This window comes from Ranitomeya imitator, chromosome 6 (assembly GCF_032444005.1).
Source record: "Ranitomeya imitator isolate aRanImi1 chromosome 6, aRanImi1.pri, whole genome shotgun sequence".
NCBI lineage: Eukaryota > Metazoa > Chordata > Amphibia > Anura > Dendrobatidae > Ranitomeya > Ranitomeya imitator.
In genome coordinates, this window is record NC_091287.1 from 263,298,515 (window position 1) to 263,324,245 (window position 25,731).

A 25,731-nucleotide genomic window follows, 5' to 3' on the forward strand; every position below is an offset into this window, starting at 1 on the left:
TACAAGGTTGAAAGTTCCCCTTTTCTAGATGTATTTGTTGAAGGATAAGTGGACAGTGGTAAAATCTGTAGCAGATTATACCATAAGCCAACTATGGATAATGGAGTTTTGCATGCGTCCAGTGCACACCCTGTTCACAATATAAAGAATTTGTCCATAGGAGAATTAGGATTTGTCCATAGGAGGCGTGCTTGTTCTAATGATGTTGCATTCAATCAGGAGTAGTGTTGAGCGATACCGTCCGATACTTGAAAGTATCGGTATCGGATAGTATCGGCCGATACCCAAAAAGTATCGGATATCGCCGATACCGATACCCGATACCAATACAAGTCAATGGGACACCAAGTATCGGAATGTATCCTGATGGTTCCTAGGGTCTGAAGGAGAGGAAACTCTCCTTCAGGCCCTGGGATCCATATTAATGTGTAAAATAAAGAATTAAAATAAAAAATATTGATATAATTACCTCTGGACATCACCGCTGGTAACCGGCAGCCTTCTTTGCTTAAAATTAGCGCGTTTAGGACCTGAGAATGACGTCGCAGCTTCTGATTGGTCGCATGCCGCTCATGTGACCGCCACGCGACCAATCAGAAGCCGCAACGTCATTCTCAGGTCCTAAATTCCTAGAATGAGGAGTTTAGGACCTGAGAATGACGTTGCGGCTTCTGATTGGTCGCGTGGCTGTCACATGAGCGGCATGCGACCAATCAGAAGCCGTGACGTCATGGAAGTCCCTAAACGCGCTCATTTTAAACAAAGAAGGCTGCCGGTTACCAGCGGTGATGTCCAGGGGCCTCCGGAGAGGTGAGAATATCAATATTTTTTATTTTAATTCTTTATTTTACACATTAATATGGATCCGATACCGATTCCCGATACCACAAAAGTATCGGAACTCGGTATCGGAATTCCGATACCGCAAGTATCGGCCGATACCCGATACTTGCGGAATCGGAATGCTCAACACTAATCAGGAGTGCAAATTAATTGCAAGGAGATTTAAGCAGCGAGGATATTCTCAGGCATGTGTGAACAGGGCCAGAAATATAGCATGTAGTAGAAACAGAGAACAATGTTTAATGGATCGTAGAATACGGGATTCGCAATCACAAGTAGTTTTTTCTACAACATTTTCCATTGAATACCCACAAATAGTCAATATAATAAACTAGCTGAAGAGCCCGGCGTTGCCTGGGCATAGTAAATATCTGTGGTTAGTTATAGCACCTCACTTCTCTTATTTTCCCATCACGCCTCTCATTTTCCCAATCACATTTTTCATTTCCCCCCTCACATCTCTCATTTTCTCCCTCACACCTCTCATTTTCTCCCTCACTTTTCTCATTCCCCCTAACACTTGTCATTTCAACCTCACATCTGTCATTTTCTGATCACTCCACTATTTTTCCTCACTCCTCTTATTTTGCACTCACACCTTTTCATTTTCACCTCACACCTCTCATTTTCACCTCATCACCTCAGTATATACATGTTTGTCATCTCCCTTATATATACTATACATCTGTATGTCATCTCCTGTATATAGTATATACCTGTATGTCATCTCCCCTGTATATAGTATATACCTGCTGTGTGTCATCTCCCCTATATATAGTATATACCTGAATGTCATCTCCTTCTATATATAGTATATACCTGTGTGTCATCTCCCCTGTATATAGTATATATCTGTGTGTCATCTCCTCCTGTATATAGTATATACCTGCATGTCATCTTCTATATATAGCATATACCTGTATGTCATCTCCTCCTGTATATATTGTATATACCTGTAGGTCATCTGCTCCTGTATATAGTATATACCTGTGTGTCATCTCCTCCTGTATATATTGTATATACCTGTATGTCATCTCCTCCTGTATATATATGTACCTGCATGTCATCTCCTCCTCTATATAGTATATACCTGTGTCATCTCTCCTGTATATAGTATATATCTGTGTGTCATCTCCCCTTTATATAGTATATATCTGTGTGTCATCTCCCCTGTGTATAGTATATATGTGTGTCATATCCCCTGTATATAGTATATACCTGTGTCATCTCCCCTGTATATAGTACCGTATATACTCGAGTATAAGCCGATCCGAGTATAAGCCGACCCCCCTAATTTTGCCACAAAAAGCTGGGAAAACTTATTGACTCGAGTATAAGCCTAGGGTTGAAATGCAGCATTTACCGGTGAATTTCAAAAATAAAAATAGATCATTATTTCCCCATAGCTGTGCCATATAGTGCTCTGCACCGTTCATATTTCCCCATAGCTGTGCCCCATATAGTGCTCTGCACCGTTCATTGTGCCCCATAGCTGTGCCCCATATACAGTGCTCTGCACCGTTCATTGTGCCCCATAGCTGTGCCCCATATAGTGCTCTGCACCGTTCATTGTTCCCTATAGCTGTGCCCCATATAGTGCTCTGCACCGTTCATTGTGCCCAATAGCTGTGCCCATATACGGTGCTCTGCACCGTTCATTGTGCCCCATAGCTGTGCCCATATACGGTGCTCTGCACCGTTCATTGTGCCCCATAGCTGTGCCCATATACGGTGCTCTGCACCGTTCATTGTGCCCCATAGCTGTGCCCATATACGGTGCTCTGCACCGTTCATTGTGCCCCATAGCTGTGCCCATATACGGTGCTCTGCACCGTTCATTGTGCCCCATAGCTGTGCCCATATACGGTGCTCTGCACCGTTCATTGTGCCCCATAGCTGTGCCCATATACGGTGCTCTGCACCGTTCATTGTGCCCCATAGCTGTGCCCATATACGGTGCTCTGCACCGTTCATTGTGCCCCATAGCTGTGCCCATATACGGTGCTCTGCACCGTTCATTGTGCCCCATAGATGCCCAACATAAATCTCTGCCGCCGCTGCTGCTGCTGCAATAAAAAAAAACAAACACATACTCACCTCCCTTGATTGCAGCTCCCAGCGTCTTGTTCCGGCGCCTCCATCTTCCCGGCGTCTCTGCTCTGACTGATCAGGCAGATGGCGCCGCGCACACTATATGCGTCATCGCGCCCTCTGACCTGAACAGTCAGAGCGCAGACGTCGGGAAGATGGAGGCGCCGGCCGGGAAGATGGAGCGACGCCTGGCGGCTGGAACGCGGACAGGTGAATATGCTATACTTACCTAGTCCTGGCGATCCTCGCGCTGTCCCTCTGCCTGGTCTTCGGTGCTGCAGCTTCTTTCTCTATCAGCGGTCACCGGCACCGCTGATTAGAGGAATGAATAGGCGGCTCCGCCCCTATGGGAGGTGGAGCCGCCTATTCATTTTTCTAATGAGCGGTCCCACGTGACTGCTGAAGAGGGGAAGACACTGCAGCACAGAAGCCCGTGGGACGGCAGGGACAGCGCGAGGATCGCTGGGACTAGGTAAGTATACCTCAGCGCCCTCACCCCCTCACCCGCCGACCCTGCCACCCACCATGACTCGAGTATAAGCCGAGAGGGGCACTTTCAGCCCAAAAATTTGGGCTGAAAATCTCGGCTTATACTCGAGTATATACGGTATATATCTGTATGTCGTCTCCTCCTGTATTAGACCTCGTTCACACGTTATTTGCTCAGTATTTTTACCTCAGTATTAGTAAGCTAAATTGGCAGCCTAATAAATCCCCAGCCAACAGGAAGCCCTCCCCCCTGGCAGTATATATTAGCTCACACATACACATAATAGACAGGTCATGTGACTGACAGCTGCCGTATTTCCTATATGGTACATTTGTTGTAGTTTGTCTGCTTATTAATCAGATTTTTATTTTTGAAGGTTAATACCAGACTTGTGTGTGTTTTAGGGCGAGTTTCGTTTGTCAAGTTGTGTGTGTCGAGTTGCGTGTGGCGACATGCATGTAGCGACTTTTGTGAGATGAGTTTTGTGTGGCAACATGCGTGTAGCAACTTTTTGTGTGTCGAGTTGCATGTGACAGGTTAGTGTAGCAAGTTGTGTGCAGCAAGTTTTGCGCATGGTGAGTTTTGCGCGTGGCGAGTTTTATGTGTGGTGCCTTTTGAGTATGTGCAAGTTTTGTGTGAGGCAACTTTTGCATGTGTTGCAACTTTTGTGCATGTGGCAATTTTTCCGTGTGTGCAAGTTTTGCGTGTGGCGAGTTTTCCATGAGGTGAGTTTTGCACTTGTGGCGAGTTTTGCAAGAGCCTAGTTTTTAAATGTGGTGAGTTCTGCGCGTGGCGAGTTTTGAGCGGCGACTTTTGTGTTTCGACTTTTATGTGGCGAGGTTGGTGTATTTGTGGTGAAATGTGTGCTGAGGGTAATATGTGTTCAAGCACGTGGTAGTGTGTGGCGCATTTTGTGTGTGTTCATATCCCCGTGTGTGGTGAGTATCCCATGTCGGGGCCCCACCTTAGCAACTGTACGGTATATACTCTTTGGCGCCATCGCTCTCATTCTTTAAGTCCCCCTTGTTCACATCTGGCAGCTGTCAATTTGCCTCCTACACTTTTCCTTTCATTTTTTCCCATTATGTAGATAGGGAAAAAATTGTTTGGTGAATTGGAAAGCGCGGAGTTAAAATTTCACTTCACAACATAGCCTATGATGCTCTCAGGGTCCAGACGTGTGACTGTGCAAAATTTTGTGGCTGTAGCTGCGACGCCTCCAACACTTTTCATTTTACTTTTTCCCCATTATGTAGATAGGGGCAAAATTTTGTGACTGCAAAATTTTGTGGCTGTAGCTGCGACGGTGCAGATGCCAATCCCGGACATACACACACACATACACACACACATTCAGCTTTATATAGTAGATTGGTATCTTCCATTTTTGAGGCAGATTATACTATAAAATGTTTTGCTAATTGTAATTCCAGATCTGTAGTATATTTGGTTTCTGGTCATGCATGTAATGTGCAATATGTGGGATCGACCACACGTAAATTAAAGCAGAGAATTAAAAAAACATATATTAGGAGCTGCTACAGGTTATAGCAACGATAAACGCTAGATAGACACTTCAAGGAGGTTCATGCCGGTGACAGGACTTCCATACGACTAACTGCCATTGAACAAGTAAATAGGGCAGTCAGGAGGGGATACAGTATCTATTCTATGAGCCAGAGAGGCGGCTTGGATTTTAAAATCAGATACTTGTTTCCCTAAAGGAATGAATTATAAAACAGATCTGATGTATTTTTATTAAGTGATGTTCTCATGTATAAATATAATAAAAATAAGTGGTTTATGTATATATGTGGGGGTATTTATATGTATTTACATATATTGGCGAAGGGTATTGTTGTATTCTTACAATTTGTATTTGCAATATTGTATATAAACTTAGTGGCTATAACATTTGTATAACACTCAGGTTGGGCAGGGTGTGTGACTTTGTCCAATGGGTACTCAGGTGTTTGATAAATGGTTAATTGACATGTATTGTGATTGGTTGTGGCCTTTTGTTATGTGCCTTTATATATTGTGTTGTAATGTTTTTTTAATTAATTAAGTGAGTGATTTGCATTTTCACCTGGGCGTCGGCCGGCAGGAGCTTGATGGAGATCCGTGCTCTGCACATGTCTATGGAAAATTGGATTCTAATATGTCTGGTTGGGAGAGCTGATGAAATCCTAGTATTTGCATAAAACTCGTGACATCTAACATTTAAAGAGGATGCCTCCAATGTAATAACCCAATTAGTAACATTATATATGCATATATTGCTATAATATGAAATAGTGCTGTTTTTTGTGTGTGTTCATACCGGAGAAACATTGCTCATATCATGTGAAATATATAATTTATATAAACAAAAGTCTGAGAATAAAGCAATTACCTCCAACAACTGATAAGTCAAAGCAGTAATTATATTTTTTCTGAAAAATTGAACTTGTTTCAATACATTGAAAACTAGTAATTTTTAGTGCCATATTCTTAACAATGGAATCATAGTTAACAATTGATAATTAAAAAGTGTTAACACATTAATAATAAGGGGGAACTTTTTTTGTTTTCTATTAAACACACTTCTAAAAAAGAGAAATAAATGACAAAATGTTATGTTTCTTGAATCCTTTAGTTATATATAGCATGCTTTATGATTCATAATGAATTTTACATTTCCTGAAATTAGCTTGCAGCTTCAACCACCGCCATTGTGGTAAATAAAGCTTTTGGCCACAGCATTAACATGTATTTATATTCCTCATCATACAAGAGTTCAGTCTGTAAGCATCTCATTAGTGCAGCTAATTGACTAACATGCGGTATGTTGATGATTTACATTAAATATGCTGTCACCGGAGATAAAACTCTACGTCTGACACACAACATTACCTGTTAGGGAGCAAATCGCACAAGGCAAAAGACACATGCTTTATTGCTAAATGCGAACATTTTATGCCTTAGGAAATTTCCACCTGTACATAAAATATGATTGTGGTTTGTAGGGCTGCATACTATTAGTAATGGAAAGGAAAATTGTGTTATTTCATAACAGGTAGAGATGGAGGCAGCCAAGTTTTTATGAGCTCATATTTTTCTTTAATCTCCCTTGAATTTTCTCCCACCTGCATGAATATTGCTTTCTTTACACATGTAATTTCCTACTTGCATTTAACTGATTTCTTTTCATTGCAACATTCACAGGTTTTTTTTTTTGTTAAGATTTCTGGAGCCGGTAATATTAAGCCTAGGCTGAATCTAGATTAATTATCATCATACTGAATATTGGAATATACGTGATCCTAAGGTAGTTTTCATATTTAATTATTTTTGTTAATTCTCTAATATGCTTATTTATGCAATAACTATACAGGTTTTCACATACTTAGCAAGCCGTTCAAATGCAAATGTGGCCGTTTTTAATTTCAGAAGAAATTGACGTCATTTGCTGTACATTTACTGTCCCGTGAGTCTGTATCAATAATTACCCATTATCATAAATATGCATCTACTTGGTACCGTAATCCACATACAAATGCAAGTAACATCATAAGCAAACACGTCACAATAAAAACAATGTGCCAGCAGCCGGAAATAATATTAGTCATCCTGCAGCTTCACTTTATGAACGTATTTTACAGTGTTTTATACTTAGCCATGGAAATTATTTTAGCAAAAGGCTTTTCTAATGAACGGAATGGGTTTACTAATAGATTGCAACAAACAAGATAATAACATTACTTTATGGAATTACATTAAATATTATTTACTCAACGAATATATACAAAGTTTAGTGAGTTATCTTTAGGGTTCTGGTTACAGGAGGTTTCTGCCATGATTAATAGAAAGATTAACTAGTACATGAAAAATTATATTATTTTGTAATTGTTCCAAACCCTAACAGGAAAAGTAAAATAAAAAAATGAAAACAATTATGGTAGTTAAAGAAGCTCTGCTATGAAGATAGTGTTGTATATGTGCATGTAGTATAGTGTGAGTGTGTTACCCACTCCGGATTCTAACGCCATATTTCTCCCCTTCTCAGGAATGTAAATGCCAGGGGTGGGCTGCTCCAGGTGGCAGAGAGGCAAATGCCCCCCGGGCTGCTCATCCCGAAGCTATTCAGGGCCGGCCGCCTGATGGCTACAGCCGCACAGCAAATTGTGTGTGGCCGTGTCCGCTATACTTTGATACCACTGGCAGCAGACACAGCTGCATCACAGTCTATCAGGGCACACATCTGCGCTGGGGCCAGGAGCTGTGCATGGCCATCACCTTGACAGCTGCAAAGCTCCCGCTCCCTCTATGTTCTCTGTACTTCCGGGTCAGGAGTCGGGTGTGCGCGATGATGTCATTGCGCACGCGCCAACATGTCCCAGATGCTGGAAACAGAGAGGCGCTGCAGTTGAGTGACTGTGAGGTAAGGATGAAAAACTTTTCTCTTTTCTTTATAAAATGAATTCAATGGGTGAATGAGTGATGGTAACTGCAAGTAATGAAGTTGGGGGGTGGAAAGAGGACTGCACATGATGGAGTTTGGGGGTTAAAGGAGACCGCACATGATGGAGTGGGGGGTACGTGGGGCTGTACATGATGAATGGGGAGTGGGGCTGCACATGATGGAGTTTGGGGGTTAAAGGAGACTGCACATGATGGAGTGGGGTGGTAAGTGGGGCTGCACATGATGAAGGGGAAGTGGGGCTGGACATGATGGAGTTTGGGGGTTAAAGGAGACTGCACATGATGACATGAGGTAAGGGTGATTGCACATGATGAAGGAGTGGGGCTGCACATGATGAAGTGGGGGAGTGGGGCTGCACATGATGAAATGGGGGTAAGGGGGACTGCACATTAAGTGGGGGGTAAGGTGGACTGCACATGAAGTGGGGGGAAGAGGACTGCACATGATGAAGTGTGTCTGATGGGGAACAGCACATGATGGAAGGGATAGGGGGCTGCAAATTAAGAAGTGGCACTTCAGATGAAGTGAGGGGGTGAAAGGGGACTGCAATGGATGAAATAAGGGGACTTCTAATTAAACGGGGGGATTGCAAAAGATGAAATGGGGAGATGATGGGGAAATGCAAAGGATTAATTCAGTGTGAGGGATGAGGACAGCAATTTAATTGAAGGTGGGGATGGGAGAGAAAATGATGAATTGAAAGGGGTGGGGAGAGCAAATAATGATCTAGGGGTGAAACAAATAATGAATTTTGAGGGTGGGGGAGTAAATGATGTATTAAATGTGGGGTAGAACAGTTGATAATGATTAGAGGGTGGGAGAGAAGGCATGACAATGAATTGCGGCAGAAGGGGCATGTAAATAAAATGAATCGGGGTTAGGGTTACAGTGGCAAGTATATAGTTGGGGGTTTTGAGGATGAAGTCACTGGTAATGAATTGGGGGGAAAAGTACATGTGCAAATTTATATATTAAATGGGGAAAGTGGCTATTTATAGATCGTGGAGGCACAGTGGTGGATTATAATTTATATTTGGAATGGCGGGTTAATAATAATAATAATAATAATAATAATGTAATTTCTATAGCTCCAGCATATTCCACAACACTGTACATTTTAGAGGGGACTTGTACAGACAATGGTCACTAAGCATTAAAAATGAACACGTAGATTGAAAGATACCAAAAGGAATGAGGGCCCTGCTCGGAACCTTACAATGTATGAGGTTGCATAATAACCAATTATATATTTATTGTGGGTGCACCTCTGTATTCAGATGTGTAGTGTAGAAGAAAGGGAAAATTGTGGGGAACCTGCTCTGGAAGTGGTGCTCTAGGTAACTGTGTTATTTTATGCAGAGACGAGTCCAGGCTGGAAGAAGTGATGGCGGTCTGTGCTGGATGAAAAAAAGCAAAGATGAAGAACTTCAGCTAGAGACATCACTGGTGAGTCAGAGTGTTACCTGTACACTAACACTATACACTGTATACTATATACAGTGCTCCTGTGTATAATGTCACTGGCAGTGATGATCACTTTAATAACCGTACACTGACACCTTATACAGAGCTCCTGTGTATAATGTCACCAGTGATCGCTGTATTACCTGTACACTGACAGTAAATACAGAGCTCATGTGTATATTAATAATGTCACTGGAGATCACTGTATTACCTGTACATTATACACTATATACAGAGCTCCTGTGTATAATGTCATTGGGATCACTGTATTACCCGTACACTGAATCTATGTACAGAGCTCCTGTGTATAATGTCACTGGTGATCCCTGTATTACCTGTACACTGACACTATATACAGCACTCCTCTGTATAATGTCACTGGTGATCACTGTATTACCTGTACACTGACAGTAAATACAGAGTTCCTGTATACAATGGCACTTAGTGTTGTGTTTTTTTTAAATGAATGATCAGTATTGTAGTATTCAGTCACTACGTGATGGTAATATGTGGACAGGTCATGATGTGGTGGTATTTGTTCATTGTATGTGGTATTATTCAGTCAGTATGTGGTGGTGATATGTGGTCTGGCCATGGTGTAGCGGTATTTGTTGCTTGTATGTGGTATTATTCAGTCACTATGTGCTGGTAATATGTGGTCTGGTCATGGTGTAGCGGTATTTGTTCCTTGTATGTTGCATTATTTAGTCACTATGTGGTGGTAATATGTGGTCTGGCCATGGTGTGGCGATATTTGTCCCTTGCATTTGGTATCAATGGTTTTTTTTAAAAAAAGTAAATGTAGGTGACGTCTTTCCCTTAAAGAAAAATACATAAAAAGTATTTATTTTTAATAGTTTAGAGCAGAGTAGGGCGTAGACGAAAGAGTCTACCATGTCATGGTGTCAGCTTAAAAATTCTTTAGGTCAGAACAAAAGCTGCTGGCTATGAATGGGATCTGGTGTTTGATAAGAACTGTTAATATCTGATTGGTGAGGATGTTGTGGAGAAGTTGAGTTTTTCCAAGAGTGGGTGGTGGGACGGTGGAGATGGAGCTGGAGTGGAGCTTGGGTGGAGTCTCAAGGGAACCCCAAAATTTTGCCAATATGGGGCTCCGAAATTCCTAGTTTAAACCCTGGTCTGTCTCATAAGCTGCAGACCGCAGGTTCCTGAAACTTCATTGTGGTCATGCAGGTGGCACGATGACATTATTGCTTCATGCCGCTCTACGGACCGGAAGAGAAAATGGAGAATGCAGTGCCAGGAATTAGGATGAGGTGAGTATAAACTTACTTATTTTTAATATGGAGAAATGGGAACATCATACTATATTTATACTAGCTATTGAACCCGTTCTACGCCCGGGTGGCGAGCATTTATATTGCTATATGGTCTCCATCCTGGTATGTGCTGCTCCATCCTGCGCCCCCATCCTGTCATGTGCTGCTCCCATCCTGCGCCCCCGTTCTGTCATGTGCTGCTCCCATCCTGCGTTCCCGTTCTGTCATGTGCTGCTCCCATCCTGAGCCTCCATTCTGTCATTTGCTGCTCCCATCCTGTCATTTGCTGCTCCCATCCTGCGCCCGTTCTGTCATTTGCTGCTCCCATCCTGCGTCCCCGTTCTGTCATTTGCTGCTCCCATCCTGCGTCCCCGTTCTGTCATTTGCTGCTGCCATCCTGCGCCCGTTCTGTCATGTGCTGCTGCCATCCTGCGCCCGTTCTGTCATGTGCTGCTGCCATCCTGCGCCCGTTCTGTCATGTGCTGCTGCCATCCTGCGCCCGTTCTGTCATGTGCTGCTGCCATCCTGCGCCCGTTCTGTCATGTGCTGCTCCCATCCTGCGCCCGTTCTGTCATGTGCTGCTGCCATCCTGCGCCCGTTTTGTCATGTGCTGCTGCCATCCTGCGCCCGTTCTGTCATGTGCTGCTGCCATCCTTCGCCCGTTCTGTCATGTGCTGCTGCCATACTGCGCCCGTTCTGTCATGTGCTGCTGCCATCCTGCGCCCGTTCTGTCATGTGCTGCTGCCATCCTGCGCCCGTTCTGTCATGTGCTGCGGCCATCCTGCGCCCGTTCTGTCATGTGCTGCTGCCATCCTGCGCCCATTCTGTCATGTGCTGCGGCCATCCTGCGCCCGTTCTGTCATGTGCTGCTGCCATCCTGCGCCCGTTCTGTCATGTGCTGCGGCCATCCTGCGCCCGTTCTGTCATGTGCTGCTCCCATCCTGTGCCCCCATTCTGTCATGTGCTGCTGCCATCCCGCGCCCGTTCTGTCATGTGTTGCGGCCATCCTGCGCCCGTTCTGTCATGTGCTGCTGCCATCCTGCGCCCGTTCTGTCATGTGCTGCGGCCATCCTGCGCCCGTTCTGACATGTGCTGCTGCCATCCTGCGCCCGTTCTTTCATGTGCTGCTGCCATCCTGCGCCCGTTCTGTCATGTGCTGCTGCCATCCTGCGCCCGTTCTGTCATGTGCTGCTGCCATCCTGCGCCCGTTCTGTCATGTGCTGCGGCCATCCTGCGCCCGTTCTGTCATGTGCTGCGGCCATCCTGCGCCCGTTCTGTCATGTGCTGCTGCCATCCTGCGCCCGTTCTGTCATGTGCTGCTGCCATCCTGCGCCCGTTCTGTCATGTGCTGCGGCCATCCTGCGCCCGTTCTGTCATGTGCTGCGGCCATCCTGCGCCCGTTCTGTCATGTGCTGCGGCCATCCTGCGCCCGTTCTGTCATGTGCTGCTGCCATCCTGCGCCCGTTCTGTCATGTGCTGCTGCCATCCTGCGCCCGTTCTGTCATGTGCTGCTGCCATCCTGCGCCCGTTCTGTCATGTGCTGCTGCCATCCTGCGCCCGTTCTGTCATGTGCTGCTGCCATCCTGCGCCCGTTCTGTCATGTGCTGCGGCCATCCTGCGCCCGTTCTGTCATGTGCTGCTGCCATCCTGCGCCCGTTCTGTCATGTGCTGCTGCCATCCTGCGCCCGTTCTGTCATGTGCTGCTGCCATCCTGCGCCCGTTCTGTCATGTGCTGCTGCCATCCTGCGCCCGTTCTGTCATGTGCTGCTGCCATCCTGCGCCCGTTCTGTCATGTGCTGCGGCCATCCTGCGCCCATTCTGTCATGTGCTGCGGCCATCCTGCGCCCGTTCTGTCATGTGCTGCTGCCATCCTGCGCCCGTTCTGTCATGTGCTGCGGCCATCCTGCGCCCGTTCTGTCATGTGCTGCTCCCATCCCGTGCCCCCATTCTGTCATGTGCTGCTGCCATCCCGCGCCCATTCTGTCATGTGTTGCGGCCATCCCGCGCCCGTTCTGTCATGTGCTGCTGCCATCCTGCGCCCGTTCTGTCATGTGCTGCGGCCATCCTGCGCCCGTTCTGACATGTGCTGCTGCCATCCTGCGCCCGTTCTTTCATGTGCTGCTGCCATCCTGCGCCCGTTCTGTCATGTGCTGCTGCCATCCTGCGCCCGTTCTGTCATGTGCTGCTGCCATCCTGCGCCCGTTCTGTCATGTGCTGCTGCCATCCTGCGCCCGTTCTGTCATGTGCTGCGGCCATCCTGCGCCCGTTCTGTCATGTGCTGCTGCCATCCTGCGCCCGTTCTGTCATGTGCTGCTGCCATCCTGCGCCCGTTCTGTCATGTGCTGCTGCCATCCTGCGCCCGTTCTGTCATGTGCTGCGGCCATCCTGCGCCCGTTCTGTCATGTGCTGCGGCCATCCTGCGCCCGTTCTGTCATGTGCTGCGGCCATCCTGCGCCCATTCTGTCATGTGCTGCTGCCATCCTGCGCCCGTTCTGTCATGTGCTGCTGCCATCCTGCGCCCGTTCTGTCATGTGCTGCTGCCATCCTGCGCCCGTTCTGTCATGTGCTGCTGCCATCCTGCGCCCGTTCTGTCATGTGCTGCTGCCATCCTGCGCCCGTTCTGTCATGTGCTGCGGCCATCCTGCGCCCGTTCTGTCATGTGCTGCGGCCATCCTGCGCCCGTTCTGTCATGTGCTGCTGCCATCCCGCGCCCGTTCTGTCATGTGCTGCTGCCATCCCGCGCCCATTCTGTCATGTGTTGCGGCCATCCCGCGCCCGTTCTGTCATGTGCTGCTGCCATCCTGCGCCCGTTCTGTCATGTGCTGCGGCCATCCTGCGCCCGTTCTGACATGTGCTGCTGCCATCCTGCGCCCGTTCTTTCATGTGCTGCTGCCATCCTGCGCCCGTTCTGTCATGTGCTGCTGCCATCCTGCGCCCGTTCTGTCATGTGCTGCTGCCATCCTGCGCCCGTTCTGTCATGTGCTGCGGCCATCCTGCGCCCGTTCTGTCATGTGCTGCTGCCATCCTGCGCCCGTTCTGTCATGTGCTGCTGCCATCCTGCGCCCGTTCTGTCATGTGCTGCTGCCATCCTGCGCCCGTTCTGTCATGTGCTGCGGCCATCCTGCGCCCGTTCTGTCATGTGCTGCGGCCATCCTGCGCCCGTTCTGTCATGTGCTGCGGCCATCCTGCGCCCATTCTGTCATGTGCTGCTGCCATCCTGCGCCCGTTCTGTCATGTGCTGCTGCCATCCTGCGCCCGTTCTGTCATGTGCTACTGCCATCCTGCGCCCGTTCTGTCATGTGCTGCTGCCATCCTGCGCCCGTTCTGTCATGTGCTGCTGCCATCCTGCGCCCGTTCTGTCATGTGCTGCGGCCATCCTGCGCCCATTGTGTCATGTGCTGCTGCCATCCTGCGCCCGTTCTGTCATGTGCTGCTGCCATCCTGCGCCCGTTCTGTCATGTGCTGCTGCCATCCTGCGCCCGTTCTGTCATGTGCTGCTGCCATCCTGCGCCCGTTCTGTCATGCTGCTGCCATCCTGCGCCCGTTCTGTCATGTGCTGCGGCCATCCTGCGCCCGTTCTGTCATGTGCTGCTGCCATCCTGCGCCCGTTCTGTCATGTGCTGCTGCCATCCTGCGCCCGTTCTGTCATGTGCTGCTGCCATCCTGCGCCCGTTCTGTCATGTGCTGCGGCCATCCTGCGCCCGTTCTGTCATGTGCTGCTGCCATCCTGCGCCCGTTCTGTCATGTGCTGCTGCCATCCTGCGCCCGTTCTGTCATGTGCTGCGGCCATCCTGCGCCCGTTCTGTCATGTGCTGCGGCCATCCTGCGCCCGTTCTGTCATGTGCTGCTGCCATCCTGCGCCCGTTCTGTCATGTGCTGCTGCCATCCTGCGCCCGTTCTGTCATGTGCTGCTGCCATCCTGCGCCCGTTCTGTCATGTGCTGCTGCCATCCTGCGCCCGTTCTGTCATGTGCTGCGGCCATCCTGCGCCCGTTCTGTCATGTGCTGCGGCCATCCTGCGTCCGTTCTGTCATGTGCTGCGGCCATCCTGCGCCCGTTCTGTCATGTGCTGCTGCCATCCTGCGCCCGTTCTGTCATGTGCTGCTGCCATCCTGCGCCCGTTCTGTCATGTGCTGCTGCCATCCTGCGCCCGTTCTGTCATGTGCTGCTGCCATCCTGCGCCCGTTCTGTCATGTGCTGCGGCCATCCTGCGCCCGTTGTGTCATGTGCTGCGGCCATCCTGCGCCCGTTGTGTCATGTGCTGCTGCCATCCTGCGCCCGTTCTGTCATGTGCTGCTGCCATCCTGCGCCCGTTCTGTCATGTGCTGCTGCCATCCTGCGCCCGTTCTGTCGTGCTGCGGCCATCCTGCGCCCGTTCTGTCATGTGCTGCGGCCATCCTGCGCCCGTTCTGTCATGTGCTGCTGCCATCCTGCGCCCGTTCTGTCATGTGCTGCTGCCATCCTGCGCCCGGTCTGTCATGTGCTGCGGCCATCCTGCGCCCGTTCTGTCATGTGCTGCTGCCATCCTGCGCCCGTTCTGTCATGTGCTGCTGCCATCCTGCGCCCGTTCTGTCATGTGCTGCTGCCATCCTGTGCCCGTTCTGTCATGTGCTGCTGCCATCCTGCGCCCGTTCTGTCATGTGCTGCTTCCATCCTGCGCCCGTTCTGTCATGTGCTGCTGCCATCCTGCGCCTGTTCTGTCATGTGCTGCTGCCATCCTGCGCCCGTTCTGTCATGTGCTGCGGCCATCCTGCGCCCGTTCTGTCATGTGCTGCTGCCATCCTGCGCCCGTTCTGTCATGTGCTGCTGCCATCCTGCGCCCGTTCTGTCATGTGCTGCTGCCATCCTGCGCCCGTTCTGTCATGTGCTGCTGCCATCCTGCGCCCGTTCTGTCATGTGCTGCGGCCATCCTGCGCCCGTTCTGTCATGTGCTGCTGCCATCCTGCGCCCGTTCTGTCGTGCTGCTGCCATCCTGCGCCCGTTCTGTCATGTGCTGCGGCCATCCTGCGCCCGTTCTGTCATGTGCTGCGGCCATCCTGCGCCCGTTCTGTCATGTGCTGCGGCCATCCTGCGCCCGTTCTGTCATGTGCTGCGGCCATCCTGCGCCCGTTCTGTCATGTGCTGCTGCCATCCTGCGCCACCATTGTATTATATGCCCCCCGCTCCAGTGTGTATGCCCCCGAATGCTGCTGCCATATAAAAAAAAAAAAATACCATACTCACCTATCGTCCGGCTCCACTGCAGGTATGTCTTCAAGAAAATGGCGCCGGAACGCGGGGACTGCGCAGGCGCCGATTCCGGCAGCAGGAATCGGCGCCTGCGCAGTCCGCGCTTTCCGGCGCCATTTTCTTGAAGACACACCTGCAGTGGAGCCGGAGTGTGTCTTCAAGAAAATGTCGCCGGAAAGTGCGGACTGCGCAGGCGCCGATTCCGGCAGCAGGAATCGGCGCCTGCGCAGTCCGTGCCCTCCGGAGCCGGGAGCAGAGGAGCCGGGAGACGGAGCCGCAAGCAGCGCTGGAACCGGGAAAGGTGAGTATACTTACCCTCCCTCCTGGCGGTCCCTGACTCTCCGGTGGAGATGGCGGTATGCGTTCAGTGCTTACGCATACCGCGATCTCCCGGGGGCGTCGCTCTGTGAGGCCCAGACTGCGCCGGCGCTTGCGCTTGCGCAGTCTATAGAGGCTTCGGACAGAGTGACGCTCCCAGCGTTATATTATAGATATAGGGAACTGGGGCCATCTTACTACATACGTGGGAAGACCTGGGGCCATCCTATTATATATATTGGAGAACTGGGTCTATTATACTATATATATGGGATAACTGGGCCATCATACTCTATATATGGGCAACTTGTGCCATCGTATAGTATGAAGTATGAGATAACTTCATACTGTGTATAATATATATATATATACAGTGGGGCAAAAAAGTATTTAGTCAGTCAGCAATAGTGCAAGTTCCACCACTTAAAAAGATGAGAGGCGTCTGTAATTTACATCATAGGTAGACCTCAACTATGGGAGACAAACTGAGAAAAAAAAATCCAGAAAATCACATTGTTTGTTTTTTTAACAATTTATTTGCATATTATGGTGGAAAATAAGTATTTGGTCAGAAACAAAATTTCATCTCAATACTTTGTAATATATCCTTTGTTGGCAATGACAGAGGTCAAACGTTTTCTGTAAGTCTTCACAAGGTTGCCACACACTGTTGTTGGTATGTTGGCCCATTCCTCCATGCAGATCTCCTCTAGAGCAGTGATGTTTTTGGCTTTTCGCTTGGCAACACGGACTTTCAACTCCCTCCAAAGGTTTTCTATAGGGTTGAGATCTGGAGACTGGCTAGGCCACTCCAGGACCTTGAAATGCTTCTTACGAAGCCACTCCTTCGTTGCCCTGGCGGTGTGCTTTGGATCATTGTCATGTTGAAAGACCCAGCCACGTTTCATCTTCAATGCCCTTGCTGATGGAAGGAGGTTTGCACTCAAAATCTCACGATACATGGCCCCATTCATTCTTTCATGTACCCGGATCAATCGTCCTGGCCCCTTTGCAGAGAAACAGCCCCAAAGCATGATGTTTCCACCACCATGCTTTACAGTAGGTATGGTGTTTGATGGATGTAACTCAGTATTCTTTTTCCTCCAAACACGACAAGTTGTGTTTCTACCAAACAGTTCCAGTTTGGTTTCATCAGACCATAGGACATTCTCCCAAAACTCCTCTGGATCATCCAAATGCTCTCTAGCAAACTTCAGACGGGCCCGGACATGTACTGGCTTAAGCAGTGGGACACGTCTGGCACTGCAGGATCTGAGTCCATGGTGGCGTAGTGTGGTACTTATGGTAGGCCTTGTTACATTGGTCCCAGCTCTCTGCAGTTCATTCACTAGGTCCCCCCGCGTGGTTCTGGGATTTTTGCTCACCGTTCTTGTGATCATTCTGACCCCACGGGGTGGGATTTTGCGTGGAGCCCCAGATCGAGGGAGATTATCAGTGGTCTTGTATGTCTTCCATTTTCTAATTATTGCTCCCACTGTTGATTTCTTCACTCCAAGCTGGTTGGCTATTGCAGATTCAGTCTTCCCAGCCTGGTGCAGGGCTACAATTTTGTTTCTGGTGTCCTTTGACAGCTCTTTGGTCTTCACCATAGTGGAGTTTGGAGTCAGACTGTTTGAGGGTGTGCACAGGTGTCTTTTTATACTGATAACAAGTTTAAACAGGTGCCATTACTACAGGTAATGAGTGGAGGAAAGAGGAGCCTCTTAAAGAAGAAGTTACAGGTCTGTGAGAGCCAGAAATCTTGATTGTTTGTTTCTGACCAAATAATTATTTTCCACCATAACATGCAAATAAATTGTTAAAAAAACAGACAATGTGATTTTCTGGATTTTTTTTTCTCAGTTTGTCTCCCATAGTTAAGGTCTACCTATGATGTAAATTACAGACGCCTCTCATCTTTTTAAGTGGTGGAACTTGCACTATTGCTGACTGACTAAATACTTTTTTGCCCCACTGTATATATATATATATGTATATATATACAGTGGGGCAAAAAAGTATTTAGTCAGAAACAAACAATCAAGATTTCTGGCTCTCACAGACCTGTAACTTCTTCTTTAAGAGTCTCCTCTTTCCTCCACTCATTACCTGTAGTAATGGCACCTGTTTAAACTTGTTATCAGTATAAAAAGACACCTGTGCACACCCTCAAACAGTCTGACTCCAAACTCCACTATGGTGAAGACCAAAGAGCTGTCAAAGGACACCAGAAACAAAATTGTAGCCCTGCACCAGGCTGGGAAGACTGAATCTGCAATAGCCAACCAGCTTGGAGTGAAGAAATCAACAGTGGGAGCAATAATTAGAAAATGGAAGACATATAAGACCACTGATAATCTCCCTCGATCTGGGGCTCCACGCAAAATCCCACCCCGTGGAGTCAGAATGATCACAAGAACGGTGAGCAAAAATCCCAGAACCACGCGGGGGGACCTAGTGAATGAACTGCAGAGAGCTGGGACCAATGTAACAAGGCCTACCATAAGTAACACACTACGCCACCATGGACTCAGATCCTGCAGTGCCAGATGTGTCCCACTGCTTAAGCCAGTACATGTCCAGGCCCGTCTGAAGTGTGCTAGAGAGCATTTGGATGATCCAGAGGAGTTTTGGGAGAATGTCCTATGGTCTGATGAAACCAAAATGGAACTGTTTGGTAGAAACACATCTTGTCGTGTTTGGAGGAAAAAGAATACTGAGTTGCATCCATCAAACACCATACCTACTGTAAAGCATGGTGGTGTAAACATCATGCTTTGGGGCTGTTTCTCTGCAAAGGGGCCAGCACGACTGATCCGGGTACATGAAAGAATGAATGGGGCCATGTATCGTGAGATTTTGAGTGCAAACCTCCTTCCATCAGCAAGGGCATTGAAGATGAAACGTGGCTGGGTCTTTCAACATGACAATGATCCAAAGCACACCGCCAGGGCAACGAAGGAGTGGCTTCGTAAGAAGCATTTCAAGGTCTTGGAGTGGCCTAGCCAGTCTCCAGATCTCAAATCTATAGAAAACCTTTGGAGGGAGTTGAAAGTCCGTGTTGCCAAGCGAAAAGCCAAAAACATCACTGCTCTAGAGGAGATCTGCATGGAGGAATGGGCCAACATACCAACAACAGTGTGTGGCAACCTTGTGAAGACTTACAGAAAAGGTTTGACCTCTGTCATTCCCAACAAAGGATATATTACAAAGTATTGAGATGAAATTTTGTTTCTGACCAAATACTTATTTTCCACCATAATATGCAAATAAAATGTTAAAAAAACAGACAATGTGATTTTCTGGATTTTTTTTCTCAGTTTGTCTCCCATAGTTGAGGTCTACCTATGATGTAAATTACAGACGCCTCTCATCTTTTTAAGTGGTGGAACTTGCACTATTGCTGACTGACTAAATACTTTTTTGCCCCACTGTATATATATATATATATATATATATATATATATATATATATATAAATAAAAGGAACTTTGGGGACCATCATATGGGGGCTGTGGGGCCACAATATTCCATATAGGGGGCTGTAGGGACATGAAACTATATATAAGTGGGACATGGGATCATACTAAATACAGGAAGCTGAGAGGTACATAATATTGCAATTAAAGAGCTGTAGGGGACCATCATACTATATGTAGGGGCTTTGAAGATATACTATTTCTGGGGAGCTACAGTATATGGTATATAGAAAACTGTAAAGCCTCATACTATATATGGGAGGCAGTGGAGACATCATCTTGTATATCCCATATCTACGTACCAGCCTGTTTTTAAAGCCTGTTATCTCTGCTTCTTTAATGCAATGGCCAGAGATAAGCATGGAAAAGGAGGGCCACCGTAACTCGAGGGCCACTGCCTTGTGATTTCCCCCCAGGCTGAAAAGTGCCAGCCAGCCACTGGTTAACGCCCTGCTGATTCTCCGGGTCACTCTGCACTCTGTGTAGCCTGTTGAGCATTGGAATGAGGCGCAATAGGTGTCCATTATAAGACTGCTGGTTCATGCATAAAGCATAAAGTGAGCAGAAGAGTCTGAAGTGCAATGATGTCACTGAGAAGAGGAGCAGAATGGCCCTGGATCCCAGAAAAGATGGTGGTAGGTTGGTATATTAGCATATATACACTACACTGCATATATGCAGTGGGTACGGAAAGTATTCAGACCCCTTTAAATTTTTCACTCTGTTTCATTGCAGCCATTTGGTAAATTCAAAAAAAGTTCATTTTTTCACATTAATGTACACTCTGCACCCCATCTTGACTGAAAAAAAAGAAATGTAGAAATTTTTGCAAATGTAATATAAAAACTGAAATATAATGATCCTCCTTGAGATGCTTCAACTGCTTCATTGGAGTCCAGCTGTGTTTAATTAAACTGATAGCACTTGATTTGGAAAGGCACACAACTGTCTACATAAGATCTCACAACTCACAGTGCATGTCAGACCAAATGAGAATCATGAGGTCAAAGCAACTGGCCAAGCAGCTCAGAAGCAGAATTGTGGCAAGGCACAGATCTGGCCAAAGTTACAACAGAATTTCTGCAGTACTTAAGGTTTCTAAGAACACAGTGGCCTCCATAATCCTAAAATTGAAGAAGTCTGGGACCACCAGACATCTTCCTAGACCTGGCCATCCAGCCAAACTGAGCAATCATGGGAGAAGAGCCTTCGTGAGAGAGGTAACGAAGAACCCCAAGATCACTGTGGCTGAGCTGCAGAGATACAGTAGGGAAATGGGAGAAAGTTCCACAAAGTCAACTATCACTGCAGCCCTCCATCATTCGGGCCTTTATGGCAGAGTGGCCTGATGGAAGCCTCTCCTCAGTGCAATGGCATATGAAAGCCCACATAGAGTTTGCTAATAAACACATGAAGGACTCCCAGACTATGAAAAATAAGAATCTCTGTTCTGATGAGATGAAGATAGACCTTTTTGGTGATAATTATAAGAGGTATGTGTGGAGAAAACAAGGCACTGCTCATCACCTTCCCAATACAATCCCAACAGTGAAACATGGTGGTGGCAGCATCATGCTATTGGGGTGGGGGTGTTTTTCAGCTGCAGGGACAGGACAACTAGTTTTCATTAAAGGAAACCTGAATGTGGCCAAGTACAGAGATATACTGGATGAAAACCTCTTCTAGAGTGCTCTGGACCTTTGACTTGGCCGAAGGTTCACTTTCCAACAAGACAATGACCCTAAGCACACAGCTAAAATAACAAAGGAGTGGCTTCAGAACAACTCTGTGATCATTCTTGACTGGCCCATCCAGAGTCCTGACCTAAACAAAACTGAGCCTCTCTGGAGAAACCAGAAAATTGCTTCCTCCACGTTCACCATCCAACCTGACGAAACTGGAGAGGATCTACAAGGGAAATTGGCAGAGGATCCCCAAATCCACGTGTGAAAAACTTGTCACATCATTCCCAAGTAAATTCATGGCTGCACTAGATCAAAAGGGTGCTTCTACTCAATACTGAGTAAAGGATCTGAATTCTTATAACCATGTGATATTTCTGTTTTTCTTTTTTATTAAATTTGCAAAAATTACTACATTTCTGTTTTTTTTTTCAGTCAAGATGGGGTGCAACGTGTACATTAATGAGAAAAAAATGAACTTTTTTTAATTTACCAAATGACTGCAATGAAACAAAGAGTGAAACATTTAAAGGGGTCAGAATACTTTCCATACCCACTGTATATATAAAGATATGTTAAAATAATCTTTGAGAAAGTACTCCTTTAAACTAGTTCATGCTAAAACTACTAGACTGGACCAGGTCATGAAGGTTTAAAATAGATAGGAACTAAGTTAGTTATAACATCAGTGCATTATTCTACTTTCTTCGTGGATGTATAGCACTCAAAGTGTGACTTGTAGAGGGTAAGAACATGCAAATTATGTGGCTAACCAATTTGTTTTAAGCTACCTCAAACAAGGTGTAGTTGAAGTATTAGGTTTCGACAGTACTATATAGGCATTGAGTAATGTAAATAAAGTAACTCTTTTTGCCCATATCACAGTCGAAAACTGCATTATGAAAAAAATAAAAAAAAGTTTAACTTCTACGGCTGTTTTGACCATGTATACTGAAGATACTAAATATTATACACCAATATACTGCGACTATTCAACTTTTAAAGACTAAGTATATGGTTATTAGCTTACAGTTTGCTCACAATGCACATGCACGCTATCACATCATGATGATCTCTTTAAGCAGATCCCATCTCAATTAGGTACTGATAAATATTTTTTTTATTGTGACTCAACATTACCTGTTTTAAAAAAAAGCAAACACAAATTTGAAATATTCTGTTACAAGTTGTTCATTCTTTACGTGTTGCCATTGAGTGATTCTGTTGTGAATAAGAATGAATGACTCTGGAAACATGTCACAATATTAGATTAGCTTTGCATTTATTGAAATTTTAGTAATTTTTATTTTTAAAGTTGGCGACCTCATGTTGCCAATCTCATGAGATAATCAATGGAAAAGGAAGATAAAAAGAACATATCATTGTCAGTGTGCTTTAGAAAAAACACACACAAACATGGGGAAATTATTAAAACTCTGTAGAGATTATCAAATTTCAAACCAGGATTTTGATATTTTTCCATCCCGATACCTTATTCTTTTCAATTCATCACTCTTATGGATTCTACTAGCACAAATAAACTTATTTTATCACCAAACCCCAGCTAGAAACTTAAAGGGACACTGTCACCTGAATTTGGAGGGAACAATCTTCAGCCATGGAGGCGGGGTTTTTGATTCACCCTTTCCTTACCCGCTGGCTGCATGCTGGCTGCAATATTGGATTGAAGTTCATTCTCTGTCCTCCGTATTACATGCCTGCACAAGGTAATCTTGCCTTGTGCAGGCATGTACTTTGGAGGACTGAGAATGAACTTCAATCCAATATTGCAGCCAGCATGCGCCAGCGGGTAAGGAAAGGGTGAATCAAAAATCCAAAAACCCCGCCTCCATGGCTGAAGATTGTTCCCTCCAAATTCAGGTGACAGTGTCCCTTTAAGGTACCCTCACACATAACGATATCGTTAATGATATCATTGCTTTTTGTGACGTAGCAACGATATCGTTAAGGAAATCGTTATGTGTGACAGCGACCAACGATCAGGCTCCTGCTGGGAGATCGTTGGTCGCTGAGGAAAGTCCAGAACTTTATTTCGTCGCTGGACTTCCCGCTGACATCGCTGGATCGGCGTGTGTGACGCCGATCCAGCGATGTCTTCACTGGTAACCAGGGTAAACATCAGGTTACTAAGCGCAGGGCCGCGCTTAGTAACCCGATGTTTACCCTGGTTACCAGCGTAAATGTTAAAAAACAAACACTACATACTTACCTTCAGCTGTCTGTCCCGGCGCTGTGCTTCTCTGCACTCCTCCTGCATCCTGTGTCAGCGCCGGCCAGCCGGAAAGCAGAGCGGTGACGTCACCGCTCTGCTTTCCGGCTGACCGGCGCTGACAGTGCAGAGGTAAGCACAGTGCCGGAGGACAGACAGCTGAAGGTAAGTATGTAGTGTTTGTTTTTTTAACGTTTACGCTGGTAACCAGGGTAAACATCGGGTTACTAAGCGCGGCCCTGCGCTTAGTAACCCGATGTTTACCCTGGTTACCGGGGACCTCGGGATCGTTGGTCGCTGGAGAGCTGTCTGTGTGACAGCTCTCCAGCGACCAAACAGTGATGCTGCAGCGATCGATATCGTTGTCGGTATCGCTGCAGCGTCGCTTAGTGTGACAGTACCCTTAGTTTAAATTTGTGTCAGTATTACTTAACGAGCTTCTGTCTTTCAATTACTTAGCCACTTATCCAGTCGTTTTCTTCTAACAAAAGACAATGTATTTCTTGCTGTCTAAATACATTAAATGCCGGGTTGACATAAATGTTATAGCCAGCTTTTGTAGAATTCTGGTAACTGTATCCATTATTTTCAAATACATCTTTCCTTTTATGAATGAAGCAGTGTCTTAAAATTAGAACTGCAGATTTCTATATGTAAAATCAGTTAAGTGGTTTGGTGTACCATACAATTTTAGAGAGATCTAGAAAATACAGGGGTTGTGTACAGACATATTGCTATAATAAAGCACTTAACAGCAGGTTTGCTCCATAGGTAACATTATATTGAAAGAAATAAAATACATGTTTTTCATATATAAAATGATAATGGAGAATATTAACAAAAAACTGATAATGGCAATTGCCACAGAATGTAGAAATTATCCAAAAATGAAGTAGTCACAATAATACAAGATGGAAAACACCATCTATCAAAAGCATATAGGTAATTAGACAATGGCATACTGACATAATGACCTAGAAGAGATTGTTTACAAAATTTCAAAATTAACATCATCTCATTATGAAACCAGATATAGCCACTCAGTTTTGTAGGGGCTTGTACCTGTTTCTTCCTCTATGGCTCTAGTAATAGCCATTGGTCCAATTTCCACAAAAATTGTCTGGTAATGACAATGTTTCTTTAAAAACGCTGCTCTCTGCTCCAGGAGTTAAAGTGAACCTCACATCTGAAACATGCTTCCCAATCCGTGGAAAATATGTATCAGTCACAGATTATATGAACACATCCAGGTGTTTTTGACTGTGAAACGGTGTTTCAGAGAAAGTCATACTTTAAAATCTGCCTGCTGATCTAGTTTGAGAGATCTCTGCCTACATACGTATACGTATATTGGCATAGACCTGTCAATCCAGGGCCGAGGACAGGGGAAAGCCACCCAATAGTGATGAGCGAGAGTGCTTGTTACTCAAGTATTCTGAGCATGCTTGGGTGGTCTCCGAGTATCTTGGCCGTGCTGGTAGATCATGTTTGTGTCCCGGCAGCTGCATGATTTGCAGCTGTTAGAAAACCTGAACACATGCAGGGATTGCCTGTTTAGTAGGGAATCCCCACATGTATTCAGTATGTCTAGCAGCCACAAATCATGCATCTGCAAAATACAAGGTGACCACCCGAGCATGCTAGGAAAACTTGAGTTAAGGAGCACACTCGCTCATCACTACCACCCAGCACCTGCCTGTACGACTAGTGTATTGTGCAGTCTCGGTCCCTGGTGGCTATTTAAAAATCTTTTTCACTGAAATGTCCCAACTCTTCAGAGTCAAGTATGCCTGGATGTGTTCATACAGCCTGGGCCTGATACATGCTGACCACAGGTGTCTGGTTCTCTTTAAATGAGACTAACTTTTTATTGAGACCATGTGATGATAGCTTGTCCAGGTTAAAATAACAAATTAACATAATGGTTCCAATATCTTTTAAATAAATTATTTGAAACTTATTTCTCTGTTTTTTATTCATTTTGAATATTTGTCCCATGCAAGAGTTTACAAAGAGAAAAAGAAAATTGCAACAAATTTAAAAAGTTTGTCTTCAGAAATGACTTTCTGCACCGAATAACCTTAGAATCTTAATAACAAATGCTGATTTCACATACCAATGCCTGTAAAAACAGTTACAAGTTTACATATACAGTATAAAC

The 25,731-nt window shown here is 46.1% G+C and overlaps 1 protein-coding gene across 1 annotated transcript in view; it reads right to left on the reverse strand.

Annotated features, from left to right (window-relative positions):
* Nucleotides 1-25,731, reverse strand: part of CDH18 (cadherin 18) — a 1,182,266-nt gene that overhangs the window by 122,511 nt on the left and 1,034,024 nt on the right. The gene's annotated exons all lie outside the window — the stretch shown is intronic.